Source organism: Electrophorus electricus, unplaced genomic scaffold, assembly GCF_041902795.1.
Source record: "Electrophorus electricus isolate QZ-2024a unplaced genomic scaffold, ASM4190279v1 Scaffold144, whole genome shotgun sequence".
NCBI classification, from domain to species: Eukaryota; Metazoa; Chordata; class Actinopteri; order Gymnotiformes; family Gymnotidae; genus Electrophorus; species Electrophorus electricus.
The window spans coordinates 47-15000 of NW_027658425.1; the positions used below are offsets into that span (position 1 = coordinate 47).

Genomic DNA, 14954 nt, shown 5'->3' on the forward strand with positions numbered 1-14954 from the left:
GACCCGCGCCGCGCGGCGGCCCCGCCGCCCCCGACGCGACCCCCCGAAGGGGGAACGCCGGGGGTTTGGAAGCGGAGCACACTCGCGCGACAGGGACGGCCTCACCGCCGGGTTGAATCCCCCGGGCAGACTGTGCGGACCCCACCCGTTTACCTCTTAACGGTTTCACGCCCTGTTGAACTCTCTCTTCAAAGTTCTTTTCAACTTTCCCTTACGGTACTTGTTCGCTATCGGTCTCGTGCCGGTATTTAGCCTTAGATGGAGTTTACCACCCACTTTGGGCTGCATTCCCAAGCAACCCGACTCCGAGAAGACCGCTACCCTGGCGGGGCTGGGGCCATTTACCGGCCTCACACCGTCCACGGGCTGAGCCTCCATCAGAAGGACTCAGGCCCCCGGCCCGCGCCAGGAAGAAAACAGACTTCCATACGCCACAATTCCCCTCGCCCGCACCCGGACGGGGGATTCAGCGCTGGGCTCTTCCCTCTTCGCTCGCCGCTACTGAGGGAATCCTTGTTAGTTTCTTTTCCTCCGCTTAGTAATATGCTTAAATTCAGCGGGTTGTCTCGTCTGATCTGAGGTCGCTCCCGAGTTCGCTCTGGAGGGTTGCCCAGAAGCGTGAACACCGCCGGGTTAGGGGACGAGTCCCTTTTCACCCGGGCTAACGAGGACACAGGTCGGGACGTCACGGACGTGCCACGGACAGGTCGGCCCGTAAGGAAAACGCCAGAGGCAGAGCCACCCGAACCCCGACCCCCCCACCCCCCCCACCGGGGGAGGGGGGGGGGGAACGCATGTAACAACAACCTCCCTCCGCTCGCGCACGTAACGGAACAGAACAGACACCTTTCCGTGATCCGCCTGCGCAGGGGGTGAGAAAAGAAGCGAAAACGTGGGCAGCCAAAGCGGAGAGAACCCACCGGCAGCCACGCTCGCTTCTTTCTCGGGCGCAGGGGACCACGTTCCTGGCCAGGCCAGGAGCGGAGCCGAAACGAACCGAAACGAACCGAAGCGGGGGAGGAGAAGCTTGTGCACGGAGAACGGGCACTCAACCGCAGCGAACCCACCGACCGGATCTCACCGAGACAGCGACCGGGAACCGTCTGCTTTTAGGAAGACGGAGGCCAGGGGGCACCCCCCCACCTACGAACCTCCAACCGCGGTCCCGCCTGAGAAGGCAGGTCCGACAGATAGGAATAGCGACCCTCAGACAGGCGTAGCCCCGGGATGGACCCGGGGCCGCAATGTGCGTTCGAAATGTCGATGATCAATGTGTCCTGCAATTCACATTAGTTCTCGCAGCTGGCTGCGTTCTTCATCGACGCACGAGCCAAGTGATCCACCGCTAAGAGTTGTACTCTTTTATTTCAGGCTCAGTTTAGGTCTTTCACCACGACTACAAAGACAGGTTTAAAAGGTTTCACCAACCGGTCAGGCGCCCCCGTCTGCGAGTGTTGAAACGGGCGCGGGGTTGCGCTTTGCCCACACGCCCCACGTGGCAGACGAGTCAGTCTTTGAACCGCGGCCCTCCGCGCCCGCCCCGTCCGACCCCTCGAAAGGGGTGGAACTCACGTAGCGTGGGCCAAGCCCTAGGTACCTGCCGGGGGTCCCCCTGAGACTCCTTTCTGAGAGAGAGAAGCAGGGGAACCGGCTGCGCCACCCACCACCACCACGCCCCAGGACGCCGGTGGGCGGACGAACACAGGAAGGGCCATGGCCTGCCCCACGAGGAGCAGCGCTCGCAACCCCCCCCGGAAAGTCCGCTCGTCAGCGAGCAAGGGGACGGGGATGAATGACAAGGACAACAAAATAGGAAAACCCCTCGCGGTGGACGGAGGCAGCGGCCGTGCGAGCGAGAGGGAGGGCGCGGGACGGACCCGTACGACCCGCTCGACTCGCAGGCGCTTCTCCTGCCGGCAAGGTGAGGGGAAACCGGCCTTCGCCCGACGAGCGGGGACGCCGAGTTTTTTGAACGACGCGTCTCTCGCGCTGGAACCCAGAGAATACCGGGGCCTGCGGGGGGGGGGTGCTGAAGGACGACGCGGAGGAAGAGGCGGAGGACGAGGAAGGGGTGGGAGGGACTAGGCTCCTCCTTTATGCCTTCTGTCCAGCCTGACCTGCAAGCGACCACGTGTAACAGCAACCCCGAAGACCCTTTCGACCCTGGGCCCCGACGCGGGGGGACGGCGAAGTCGAGGGGGTCGGGAGAGGAGGCACGCCGGACAGCGTTACCCGTTAATGATCCTTTCGCAGGTTCACCTACGAAAACCTTGTTACGACTTTTACTTCCTCTAGATAGTCAAGTTTGATCGACTTCTCGGCGCTCCGCCAAGGCCCGCGAGGAGCCCCGGCGGGGCCGATCCGAGGACCTCACTAAACCATCCGATCGGTAGTAGCGACGGGCGGTGTGTACAAAGGGCAGGGACTTAATCAACGCGAGCTTATGACCCGCGCTTACTGGGAATTCCTCGTTCATGGGGAATAATTGCAATCCCCAGTCCCCATCACGAATGGGGTTCAGCGGATTACCCGCACCTCTCGGTGTAGGGTAGGCACACGCTGATCCAACCATTGTGGCGCGCGTGCAGCCCCGGACATCTAAGGGCATCACAGACCTGTTATTGCTCCATCTCGCGTGGCTGAACGCCACTTGTCCCTCTAAGAAGTTTGACGCCGACCGCGGAGGGCCGCGTAACTATTTAGCATGCCGGAGTCTCGTTCGTTATCGGAATTAACCAGACAAATCGCTCCACCAACTAAGAACGGCCATGCACCACCACCCACAGAATCGAGAAAGAGCTATCAATCTGTCAATCCTTTCCGTGTCCGGGCCGGGTGAGGTTTCCCGTGTTGAGTCAAATTAAGCCGCAGGCTCCACTCCTGGTGGTGCCCTTCCGTCAATTCCTTTAAGTTTCAGCTTTGCAACCATACTCCCCCCGGAACCCACAGACTCGTGGTTTCCCTCACGCTGCCCGGCGGGTCATGGGAATAACGCCGCCGGATCGCGGGTCGGCATAGTTTACGGTCGGAACTACGACGGTATCTGATCGTCTTCGAACCTCCGACTTTCGTTCTTGATTAATGAAAACATTCTTGGCAAATGCTTTCGCTTTCGTCCGTCTTGCGCCGGTCCAAGAATTTCACCTCTAGCGGCGCAATACGAATGCCCCCGGCCGTCCCTCTTAATCATGGCCCTGGTTCAGGAAACCCACAAAATAGAACCGGAGTCCTATTCCATTATTCCTAGCTCAGGTATTCAGGCGAGAAGCGGGCCCGCTTTGAACACTCTAATTTTTTCAAAGTAAACGCTCCGAGCCCCGTCCGGACACCCAGCCAAGGGCATCCGGGGGGCACCGGGAGACAGGGTCTGAGACAGGCGGTGGCACGCCTCGCGGCGGACCGCCAGCCCACTCCCGACATCCAACTACGAGCTTTTTAACTGCAGCAACTTTAATATACGCTATTGGAGCTGGAATTACCGCGGCTGCTGGCACCAGACTTGCCCTCCAATGGGTCCTCACCCATGGGTTTAGGATACGCTCATTCCGATTACAGGGCCTCGAAAGAGACCTGTATCGTTATTTTTCGTCACTACCTCCCCGTGTCGGGAATGGGTAATTTGCGCGCCTGCTGCCTTCCTTGGATGTGGTAGCCGTTTCTCAGGCTCCCTCTCCGGAATCGAACCCTGATTCCCCGTTACCCGTGGTCACCATGGTAGCCGACTATGGTACCATCGAAAGTTGATAGGGCAGACATTCGAATGAGACGTCGCCGCCGCGGAGGGCGCGCGATCGGCCCGAGGTTATCTAGAGTCACCAAAGCGGCCGGGGGGCCCGAGCCCCCCGGATGGGTTTTGGGTCTGATAAATGCACGCATCCCCCGAAGGGTCAGCGCTCGTTTGCATGTATTAGCTCTAGAATTACCACAGTTATCCGAGTAACGTGTGGAGCGATCAAAGGAACCATAACTGATTTAATGAGCCATTCGCAGTTTCACTGTACCGGCCGTGTGCACTTAGACCTGCATGGCTTAATCTTTGAGACAAGCATATGTTACTGGCAGGATCAACCAGGTAGTTTGCACCGTGGTCTGGGATGAACCACGAGTGACATCCGCCTCCCCTTCCGGGGGCTAGGAAGCAGCGGGTTGTAAGTGCGTGCGCCGTCAGGTCCAGACGCCATACAGGGCTACCCAGGACAGCTTCCGCGGCCAGTGTAAACGTGCTCGCGCACCGCCCTCTGGCCTTCGGACGCCGACCTCTCACCTTGATGCAAAGCTGTCCCATCCGGTCATGCCCGCACCGTACCCCGTCCACCTCCTCCGGAGGTGCGGACGGCCGACTCCAGGTGCTTTCGGCGTTCCCTCTCTTCACGCCGTTTTGATTTTCGTGGGCCGCTGGTGGGGGGACAAGGGAAAGACCTCGTCGAATTCCCTCCCCCCTAGCCTCGCTCAACCTACGTTTCGTGATGTAACCAAGAAGAGTGATTCGTGGGCCCAGGTAGGTTTGAAGAGGAGGCCAACAAAGCAGGGCACTCCCTTCCTCCCAAACCACAGACACCAGTATAGGACAACTGAGTAGACAGACTGGCCGTCTGAGTCTCCCCCAGAGAGTTCTGGGATGGGTTACAAATAACCCCCACCCCCCATCAGAGGCTTGACCCGCTAGAACCAGGGAGGATCTGTCAAAACCGCTCTCCACATCAGAAGTTCTGGATCAGCCGGGGCTGGTCGGCAGACGTCCACCTAAGGCCGTGGCCTAACCCCGTGTGGGGGGATAGCGCTCGCACCCGTACACGTGGACACCCGCTCGTCAAATGGCTGGCTCCTCACTTACCGTAGGGGGAATGGTTTGCCTACCCCTGGCGGGTCTGGTACTCCACTCTACCAAACAAGGAAGCAACACACCAATAGACCCCTGCAACACCGGGCAGCTTTGGGCAGTGTCACTACACTCCTCCTTGTTCTTCACGTTCCTTCCGTGGTGATTTTTTTTTTTTTTTCGTGGCCATTGCCGTGCATGGCTTCCCCATCGCTTTGCATGCTCTCCATTGCCTCGTGCTGCTTCACCATTGGTCTCACCTGGAGACCGAAGCCGCTCTCCCAGTAACCCGATGGTACCTGGCCAGAAAACCCCGTGCCCGATTTCATCTAGGACAAGGGCCAAACCACAGACCGTGCCCGTCCAGGGTCAACCCCTGGTCGGACAGGCCTGGTGGGTCGATACCATGGATGTGGCAGGCCGACGAGAATCCACTGGTACATTTACAAACACGCCCACCCTGGTGGCATGGCTGTACGACCCATCGTCGAAGCACGCTGCGGCGGACTGAGCCATTGGATCCAGTTGCCTGGGCGTACACTCAGCCCAACAGACGCACTCGGGTCGGGGAGAGCAAAGCAGACTGTGTGCCTGGATGTGCCCACTTCCATAGGGGAATCGGCATGATGGTTCACTTAACCCGAGGAGGGCTCCCCTCGCGGGATAAGCACCCCCCTCGGGGGATGGGGGGGGGGGGGGCATCCAGAGCACACCACTTTCCGGTAGGGGACAGGCGTTTGATCATGTGTCCGAGGGAGAGCTCCCCTTGCCGGCCGAACACCCCTCGGACTCCCCTTGGGCTTCCAGAGAACGCCACTGGATGAATTTAGTGCTTGGACCCCATTGATTCTCTTTGCTCTCCCATATACCCGACGGGACCTATTTGCAAAACCCCGTGCCAACCAGACCTCCAGGAAGGGGGCTGGCGGCTAACCATGCCCAGCAGGGTGCACCCTGGTCGGACACTTTGGGAGGGTCGAGAGCCTGGAAGTGCCACCCGGGGGAGTAATTCTGATTTCCGTTTTAATGCACTCAGGGACAGCCCGAGGACCTCTGTAGTGCACCTGAGGCGGACTGAGCCGTCGGGTCCAGGGGTCTGGAGTTCGGAACCTCCAGGGTTCACCTGGCTGTTCTCTTAGCCCGGCAGGGTGCACCCTGGTCGGACACTTTGGGAGGGTCGAGAGCCTGGATGTGCCACCCCGACGAGTAATGAGTTTTCCCTTCGTATCTCTTCCGGACCAGGTCCGATTCGCACGAAACTCGCTGGGCATGGCCAGGAGCGCCCCCTGCTGCCCACGCCACCGTCCCCGCGCTTCTACTCCCGAGGGCCGAGGAGACAGCGAAGCGTGGGTCGGGTCGCCTGCTTCCAGGGTCTCCCTGGTACTCTCCAGTCTCCCGAGTCCATCGGGTCCGACCTCGTATTTTTAGCCCAGACGGGGAATGAGAAAGGGGCCCCCGACCGCCCGAGGGCGGGCGCTCGCTTCTCAGCCTAGGAACGTCCGATTCCCACGAAACTTTTACGCCAGACGTTCCTGGCAGCGAGCGCGTTCAAAGGTGACCCGCGCTGCTTCTCTCCTCCCAAGGGCCGAAGAGATATTCGTCTTCAAACCCGACCGGCCCTGTGTTTGCCGCCCCGGCGGTTTTAAAAAATCATAGCGTAAAAACGGTGGGTGCGCTTCGCCTGCCGCTTGGACAGCGTTAAACGGCAGCCCCGGCTCTTTCCAAAGGGCCCTCAACCGACTTTCTGCTCCCAAGGAGCCCAGAGATATGAAACCGAAAAATCAAAACCCCGTGCCAACCAGACCTCCAGGAAGGGGGCTGGCGGCTAACCATGCCCGGCAGGGTGCACCCTGGTCGGACGCTTTGGGAGGGTCGAGAGCCTGGATGTGCCACCCCGACGAGTAATGAGTTTTCCCTTCGTATCTCTTCCGGACCAGGTCCGATTCGCACGAAACTCGCTGGGCATGGCCAGGAGCGCCCCCTGCTGCCCACGCCACCGTCCCCGCGCTTCTACTCCCGAGGGCCGAGGAGACAGCGAAGCGTGGGTCGGGTCGCCTGCTTCCAGGGTCTCCCTGGTACTCTCCAGTCTCCCGAGTCCATCGGGTCCGACCTCGTATTTTTAGCCCAGACGGGGAATGAGAAAGGGGCCCCCGACCGCCCGAGGGCGGGCGCTCGCTTCTCAGCCTAGGAACGTCCGATTCCCACGAAACTTTTACGCCAGACGTTCCTGGCAGCGAGCGCGTTCAAAGGTGACCCGCGCTGCTTCTCTCCTCCCAAGGGCCGAAGAGATATTCGTCTTCAAACCCGACCGGCCCTGTGTTTGCCGCCCCGGCGGTTTTAAAAAATCATAGCGTAAAAACGGTGGGTGCGCTTCGCCTGCCGCTTGGACAGCGTTAAACGGCAGCCCCGGCTCTTTCCAAAGGGCCCTCAACCGACTTTCTGCTCCCAAGGAGCCCAGAGATATGAAACCGATAAATCAAAACCCCGTGCCAACCAGACCTCCAGGAAGGGGGCTGGCGGCTAACCATGCCCGGCAGGGTGCACCCTGGTCGGACGCTTTGGGAGGGTCGAGAGCCTGGATGTGCCACCCCGACGAGTAATGAGTTTTCCCTTCGTATCTCTTCCGGACCAGGTCCGATTCGCACGAAACTCGCTGGGCATGGCCAGGAGCGCCCCCTGCTGCCCAGGCCTGGCTCTGGGCCTGGGCACACTTCATTCACTTTGTACCTTTAAATCATACTACTACTACTACTACTACCACCAGAATTCCAGGGCCAAGAGGTCACACAGTCATACACAGCAAAGTAGCTCTGGGCCTGGGCACACTTCAAGAAGTTTGTCCCTTTATATAAGCCTAGAAATAGACTTCCAGGCCCAAGAGTTCAAACACATTCATGCCCAGCAAAGTAGCTCTGGGCCTGGGCACACTTCAATCACTTTGTGCCTTTAAATCATACTACTACTACCAGACTTCCAGGCCCAAGAGGTCAAACACAGTCATGCCCAGCAAAGTAGCTCTGGGCCTGGGCACACTTCATTCACTTTGTGCCTTTAAATCATACTACTACTACCACCAGAATTCCAGGGCCAAGAGGTCACACAGTCATACACAGCAAAGTAGCTCTGGGCCTGGGCACACTTCAAGAAGTTTGACCCTTTATATAAGCCTAGAAATAGACTTCCAGAGCCAAGAGGTCAAACACAGTCATGCACAGCAAAGTAGCTCTGGGCCTGGGCACACTTCAAGCACTTTGTGCCTTTAAATCATACTACTACTACTACTACTACTACTACTACTACTACTACTACCAGACTTCCAGGCCCAAGAGTTCAAACACATTCATGCCCAGCAAAGTAGCTCTGGGCCTGGGCACACTTCATTCACTTTGTGCCTTTAAATCATACTACTACTACCACCAGACTTCCAGGGCCAAGAGGTCAACCACAGTCATGCACAGCAAAGTAGCTCTGGGCCTGGGCACACTTCAAGATGTTTGACCCTTTATATAAGCCTAGAAATAGACTTCCAGGCCCAAGAGTTCAAACACATTCATGCCCAGCAAAGTAGCTCTGGGCCTGGGCACACTTCAATCACTTTGTGCCTTTAAATCATACTACTACTACCACCAGACTTCCAGGCCCAAGAGTTCAAACACATTCATGCCCAGCAAAGTAGCTCTGGGCCTGGGCACACTTCAATCACTTTGTGCCTTTAAATCATACTACTACTACCACCAGACTTCCAGGCCCAAGAGGTCAAACACAGTCATGCCCAGCAAAGTAGCTCTGGGCCTGGGCACACTTCAATCACTTTGTGCCTTTAAATCATACTACTACTACCAGACTTCCAGGCCCAAGAGTTCAAACACATTCATGCCCAGCAAAGTAGCTCTGGGCCTGGGCACACTTCATTCACTTTGTGCCTTTAAATCATACTACTACTACCACCAGACTTCCAGGGCCAAGAGGTCAACCACAGTCATGCACAGCAAAGTAGCTCTGGGCCTGGGCACACTTCAAGATGTTTGACCCTTTATATAAGCCTAGAAATAGACTTCCAGGCCCAAGAGTTCAAACACATTCATGCCCAGCAAAGTAGCTCTGGGCCTGGGCACACTTCAATCACTTTGTGCCTTTAAATCATACTACTACTACCACCAGACTTCCAGGCCCAAGAGGTCAAACACAGTCATGCCCAGCAAAGTAGCTCTGGGCCTGGGCACACTTCAATCACTTTGTGCCTTTAAATCATACTACTACTACCAGACTTCCAGGCCCAAGAGTTCAAACACATTCATGCCCAGCAAAGTAGCTCTGGGCCTGGGCACACTTCAAGATGTTTGACCCTGTATATAAGCCTAGAAATAGACTTCCAGAGCCAAGAGGTCAAACACAGTCATGCCCAGCAAAGTAGCTCTGGGCCTGGGCACACTTCATTCACTTTGTGCCTTTAAATCATACTACTACTACCAGACTTCCAGGCCCAAGAGTTCAAACACATTCATGCCCAGCAAAGTAGCTCTGGGCCTGGGCACACTTCAATCACTTTGTGCCTTTAAATCATACTACTACTACCAGACTTCCAGGCCCCAGAGGTCAAACACAGTCATGCCCAGCAAAGTAGCTCTGGGCCTGGGCACACTTCAAGAAGTTTGACCCTTTATATAAGCCTAGAAATAGACTTCCAGAGCCAAGAGGTCAAACACAGTCATGCACAGCAAAGTAGCTCTGGGCCTGGGCACACTTCATTCACTTTGTGCCTTTAAATCATACTACTACTACCACCAGACTTCCAGGCCCAAGAGGTCAAACACATTCATGCCCAGCAAAGTAGCTCTGGGCCTGGGCACACTTCAATCACTTTGTGCCTTTAAATCATACTACTACTACCAGACTTCCAGGCCCAAGAGGTCAAACACAGTCATGCCCAGCAAAGTAGCTCTGGGCCTGGGCACACTTCAATCACTTTGTGCCTTTAAATCATACTACTACTACCAGACTTCCAGGCCCAAGAGTTCAAACACATTCATGCCCAGCAAAGTAGCTCTGGGCCTGGGCACACTTCAAGATGTTTGACCCTGTATATAAGCCTAGAAATAGACTTCCAGAGCCAAGAGGTCAAACACAGTCATGCCCAGCAAAGTAGCTCTGGGCCTGGGCACACTTCATTCACTTTGTGCCTTTAAATCATACTACTACTACCAGACTTCCAGGCCCAAGAGTTCAAACACATTCATGCCCAGCAAAGTAGCTCTGGGCCTGGGCACACTTCAATCACTTTGTGCCTTTAAATCATACTACTACTACCAGACTTCCAGGCCCCAGAGGTCAAACACAGTCATGCCCAGCAAAGTAGCTCTGGGCCTGGGCACACTTCAAGAAGTTTGACCCTTTATATAAGCCTAGAAATAGACTTCCAGAGCCAAGAGGTCAAACACAGTCATGCCCAGCAAAGTAGCTCTGGGCCTGGGCACACTTCATTCACTTTGTACCTTTAAATCATACTACTACTACCAGACTTCCAGGCCCAAGACGTCAAACACAGTCATGCCCAGCAAAGTAGCTCTGGGCCTGGGCACACTTCATTCACTTTGTACCTTTAAATCATACTACTACTACTACTACTACTACTACTACTACTACTACTACTACCAGACTTCCAGGCCCAAGAGTTCAAACACATTCATGCCCAGCAAAGTAGCTCTGGGCCTGGGCTCACTTCAATCACTTTGTGCCTTTAAATCATACTACTACTACCACCAGACTTCCAGGCCCAAGAGGTCAAACACAGTCATGCCCAGCAAAGTAGCTCTGGGCCTGGGCACACTTCAATCACTTTGTGCCTTTAAATCATACTACTACTACCAGACTTCCAGGCCCAAGAGTTCAAACACATTCATGCCCAGCAAAGTAGCTCTGGGCCTGGGCACACTTCAAGATGTTTGACCCTTTATATAAGCCTAGAAATAGACTTCCAGGCCCAAGAGGTCAAACACAGTCATGCCCAGCAAAGTAGCTCTGGGCCTGGGCACACTTCATTCACTTTGTACCTTTAAATCATACTACTACTACTACTACTACTACTACTACTACTACTACTACTACTACCAGACTTCCAGGCCCAAGAGGTCAAACACAGTCATGCCCAGCAAAGTAGCTCTGGGCCTGGGCACACTTCATTCACTTTGTGCCTTTAAATCATACTACTACTACCACCAGAATTCCAGGGCCAAGAGGTCACACAGTCATACACAGCAAAGTAGCTCTGGGCCTGGGCACACTTCAAGAAGTTTGACCCTTTATATAAGCCTAGAAATAGACTTCCAGGCCCAAGAGGTCAAACACAGTCATGCCCAGCAAAGTAGCTCTGGGCCTGGGCACACTTCATTCACTTTGTACCTTTAAATCATACTACTACTACTACTACTACTACTACTACTACTACCAGACTTCCAGGCCCAAGAGGTCAAACACAGTCATGCCCAGCAAAGTAGATCTGGGCCTGGGCACACTTCAAGAAGTTTGACCCTTTATATAAGCCTAGAAATAGACTTTCAGGCCCAAGAGGTCAAACACAGTCATGCCCAGCAAAGTAGCTGTGGGCCTGGGCACACTTCATTCACTTTGTACCTTTAAATCATACTACTACTACTACTACTACTACTACTACTACTACTACTACTACTACTACTACCAGACTTCCAGGCCCAAGAGGTCAAACACAGTCATGCCCAGCAAAGTAGCTCTGGGCCTGGGCACACTTCAAGAAGTTTGACCCTTTATATAAGCCTAGAAATAGACTTCCAGGCCCAAGAGTTCAAACACATTCATGCCCAGCAAAGTAGCTCTGGGCCTGGGCACACTTCAATCACTTTGTGCCTTTAAATCATACTACTACTACCACCAGACTTCCAGGCCCAAGAGGTCAAACACAGTCATGCCCAGCAAAGTAGCTCTGGGCCTGGGCACACTTCAATCACTTTGTGCCTTTAAATCATACTACTACTACCAGACTTCCAGGCCCAAGAGTTCAAACACATTCATGCCCAGCAAAGTAGCTCTGGGCCTGGGCACACTTCATTCACTTTGTGCCTTTAAATCATACTACTACTACCACCAGACTTCCAGGGCCAAGAGGTCAACCACAGTCATGCACAGCAAAGTAGCTCTGGGCCTGGGCACACTTCAAGATGTTTGACCCTTTATATAAGCCTAGAAATAGACTTCCAGGCCCAAGAGTTCAAACACATTCATGCCCAGCAAAGTAGCTCTGGGCCTGGGCACACTTCAATCACTTTGTGCCTTTAAATCATACTACTACTACCACCAGACTTCCAGGCCCAAGAGGTCAAACACAGTCATGCCCAGCAAAGTAGCTCTGGGCCTGGGCACACTTCAATCACTTTGTGCCTTTAAATCATACTACTACTACCAGACTTCCAGGCCCAAGAGTTCAAACACATTCATGCCCAGCAAAGTAGCTCTGGGCCTGGGCACACTTCATTCACTTTGTGCCTTTAAATCATACTACTACTACCACCAGACTTCCAGGGCCAAGAGGTCAACCACAGTCATGCACAGCAAAGTAGCTCTGGGCCTGGGCACACTTCAAGATGTTTGACCCTTTATATAAGCCTAGAAATAGACTTCCAGGCCCAAGAGTTCAAACACATTCATGCCCAGCAAAGTAGCTCTGGGCCTGGGCACACTTCAATCACTTTGTGCCTTTAAATCATACTACTACTACCACCAGACTTCCAGGCCCAAGAGGTCAAACACAGTCATGCCCAGCAAAGTAGCTCTGGGCCTGGGCACACTTCAAGAAGTTTGACCCTTTATATAAGCCTAGAAATAGACTTCCAGAGCCAAGAGGTCAAACACAGTCATGCACAGCAAAGTAGCTCTGGGCCTGGGCACACTTCATTCACTTTGTGCCTTTAAATCATACTACTACTACCACCAGACTTCCAGGCCCAAGAGGTCAAACACATTCATGCCCAGCAAAGTAGCTCTGGGCCTGGGCACACTTCAATCACTTTGTGCCTTTAAATCATACTACTACTACCAGACTTCCAGGCCCAAGAGGTCAAACACAGTCATGCCCAGCAAAGTAGCTCTGGGCCTGGGCACACTTCAATCACTTTGTGCCTTTAAATCATACTACTACTACCAGACTTCCAGGCCCAAGAGTTCAAACACATTCATGCCCAGCAAAGTAGCTCTGGGCCTGGGCACACTTCAAGATGTTTGACCCTGTATATAAGCCTAGAAATAGACTTCCAGAGCCAAGAGGTCAAACACAGTCATGCCCAGCAAAGTAGCTCTGGGCCTGGGCACACTTCATTCACTTTGTGCCTTTAAATCATACTACTACTACCAGACTTCCAGGCCCAAGAGTTCAAACACATTCATGCCCAGCAAAGTAGCTCTGGGCCTGGGCACACTTCAATCACTTTGTGCCTTTAAATCATACTACTACTACCAGACTTCCAGGCCCCAGAGGTCAAACACAGTCATGCCCAGCAAAGTAGCTCTGGGCCTGGGCACACTTCAAGAAGTTTGACCCTTTATATAAGCCTAGAAATAGACTTCCAGAGCCAAGAGGTCAAACACAGTCATGCCCAGCAAAGTAGCTCTGGGCCTGGGCACACTTCATTCACTTTGTACCTTTAAATCATACTACTACTACCAGACTTCCAGGCCCAAGACGTCAAACACAGTCATGCCCAGCAAAGTAGCTCTGGGCCTGGGCACACTTCATTCACTTTGTACCTTTAAATCATACTACTACTACTACTACTACTACTACTACTACTACTACTACTACCAGACTTCCAGGCCCAAGAGTTCAAACACATTCATGCCCAGCAAAGTAGCTCTGGGCCTGGGCACACTTCAATCACTTTGTGCCTTTAAATCATACTACTACTACCACCAGACTTCCAGGCCCAAGAGGTCAAACACAGTCATGCCCAGCAAAGTAGCTCTGGGCCTGGGCACACTTCAATCACTTTGTGCCTTTAAATCATACTACTACTACCAGACTTCCAGGCCCAAGAGTTCAAACACATTCATGCCCAGCAAAGTAGCTCTGGGCCTGGGCACACTTCAATCACTTTGTGCCTTTAAATCATACTACTACTACTACCACCAGACTTCCAGACCCAAGAGGTCAAACACAGTCATGCCCAGCAAAGTAGCTCTGGGCCTGGGCACACTTCAAGAAGTTTGACCCTTTATATAAGCCTAGAAATAGACTTCCAGGCCCAAGAGGTCAAACACAGTCATGCCCAGCAAAGTAGCTCTGGGCCTGGGCACACTTCATTCACTTTGTACCTTTAAATCATACTACTACTACTACTACTACTACTACTACTACTACTACTACCAGACTTCCAGGCCCAAGAGGTCAAACACAGTCATGCCCAGCAAAGTAGCTCTGGGCCTGGGCACACTTCATTCACTTTGTGCCTTTAAATCATACTACTACTACCACCAGAATTCCAGGGCCAAGAGGTCACACAGTCATACACAGCAAAGTAGCTCTGGGCCTGGGCACACTTCAAGAAGTTTGACCCTTTATATAAGCCTAGAAATAGACTTCCAGGCCCAAGAGGTCAAACACAGTCATGCCCAGCAAAGTAGCTCTGGGCCTGGGCACACTTCATTCACTTTGTACCTTTAAATCATACTACTACTACTACTACTACTACTACTACTACTACTACCAGACTTCCAGGCCCAAGAGGTCAAACACAGTCATGCCCAGCAAAGTAGATCTGGGCCTGGGCACACTTCAATCACTTTGTGCCTTTAAATCATACTACTACTACCACCAGACTTCCAGGCCCTGGAGGTCACACCTTCATGCCTAGCAAGGTTGCTTTACACCTGCGCACACTTCAGACCGTTTCACTCTTTTAATCATTCAAAGTACCACATTTCCAGACCCAAGAGGTCACAGAATCATACCCAGCAAAGTAGCTCTGGGCCTGGGCGGACCATGCAGTTTGACCCTTTTTTTTTTAATAATACTACAACCTGACTTCCAGGCCCAAGAGGTCACACAGTCATGCCCAGCAAAGTAGCTCTGGGCCTGGGCACACATTTTCAGGCCATTCGACCTTTTAAATAA

At 53.7% G+C, this 14954-nt stretch overlaps 2 non-coding genes across 2 annotated transcripts; both read right to left on the reverse strand.

Moving 5' to 3' along the window:
* Nucleotides 1–1200: 1200 nt before the first annotated feature.
* On the reverse strand, nucleotides 1201–1354 carry LOC145654662 (5.8S ribosomal RNA). Its single transcript, XR_014120868.1, has one exon. It is a non-coding gene; the product is annotated as a 5.8S ribosomal RNA (ribosomal RNA).
* Nucleotides 1355–2236: 882 nt separating this feature from the next.
* Nucleotides 2237–4075, reverse strand: LOC145654669 (18S ribosomal RNA). Its single transcript, XR_014120875.1, has one exon. It is a non-coding gene; the product is annotated as an 18S ribosomal RNA (ribosomal RNA).
* Nucleotides 4076–14954: the final 10879 nt, after the last annotated feature.